Below are 1,605 nucleotides of genomic sequence, written 5' to 3' on the forward strand. Positions count from 1 at the left end.
TTTTTTCAATCGTGACTAAATTTGAGCACATAATAATAAACAAATATTATTTTAAAACTGTAAGGTTATTTAAGAGGTAAGACAAAGGCTCCTAAAAAGAACCCATGTTCAAGAATGCCTTTTCGGAAGTTCGTAACTAAATGGCCCACGTACACTGCAATTGAACAACATACTACCAGACTAAATGTAGTGAATGGGGTAAAGAAGAACTCTTGCGCTTAACCGTGCTTTGGGATTTTTAAAAGCCTTAAAATAATTCGTACGTTTTGGGTTTGTCATCAGACATTTAACGAGTAACGGACCATTTCACTCGCTGTAGGATTACTGCTACTGGCACCCCAGTGACATCCCCCCCCCCCAAAAAAAAAACCCACAACAACAACCCACCCCCAAAAAATCAACAAACAAACAAAAAACCAGTAACAAAAACAACAAAAAACAGTCACTAACATTCACTTGACCTGTGTTTTTCCGAGCAGCTTTGAGCCAAAACTAAAGAGCATCTCATCATATTATGGCCGCCATATATAAGAACTGCAGGAATTGCGCCTGGGGTGTAGCGCTAAGGCGTTTCGCTTTAGCACTCAGGAGACCCGAGTTTGATTCCCGAGTAGGGAGAAATTTTTATCTAGTATCTCAGTCTTTCTGCTGGGACATTGTACCCCTTGTCAGCCTGGGTTGGCCCTGACGGGCAGGGTCGAAAGCCTACCTGGTAAATGGTCTAAACTGTGTCGATGGAGACGTACAGAATAACTACATATAAAGGATAAGAGGACAGCAGGGTTAAAAAAGAATACCAGCAGAGTCACATTCAATTGGTTATTATTCTGAATCATACCACATGTATAATTAGTCGTCAGGCTACCGGAATGCTGTCGTGAGGTTGAGGGTCAAGGGTTCGAGTCTCAGCTTGGCCCGACATTGTGCCCTTGGGAAAGGCACTTTACCTGAATTTTCCACACTTCACCCAGGTATATACTCGGCCATTGACAACTCAAGGTTTTGTCTGTATGTTTGTGTTTTAGCATTTGTAAAATTGAAGCTAACACTGTATGTTTCCCATGATTGCTTGGAGTTCGTTTGATTGACCTTTGTTACTACTGCAAACAAACTAGTGAGGATGTGAACCAGCTGAAATGGCGTGCCGTATACTTAGAGTTCAAGAAATCGATCGTATTAGCAATGAGTCAAACAATATTTAATTTTGATAAACAGCGGTTTTATTTTTATTCATCATATCAACACATATGGGGTTGTAAAATTTCAAAAAGGCAATAAGATAATACAAGTCATGGCAGGAGTAAATGCATTATATAAACACGGGATACCGTCAATAAAAAGTAAAAGGAAGATTATAAAAACATTGTGAAAAAGCAAACGAATTTTGCTAAATCCTCAGAAAAAAAGAACAATGCAATGCTGAAATGACATGAGCAGATGAAACAGGTATTTTTTTAAAGAAGGTATTTTTAAAAATAAGTAGGCCTACCAAACAATGATCAGCACGTTTTCCGGGCCTTTTCCAAGGTTAATCTTTGAAGATGAGGCAAAACTTTTTTTTATATCACCCACACACACACACACACACACACACACACACACACA

The sequence above is a fragment of the Aplysia californica genome, unplaced genomic scaffold (assembly GCF_000002075.1).
Source record: "Aplysia californica isolate F4 #8 unplaced genomic scaffold, AplCal3.0 scaffold00155, whole genome shotgun sequence".
Lineage (NCBI taxonomy): Eukaryota > Metazoa > Mollusca > Gastropoda > Aplysiida > Aplysiidae > Aplysia > Aplysia californica.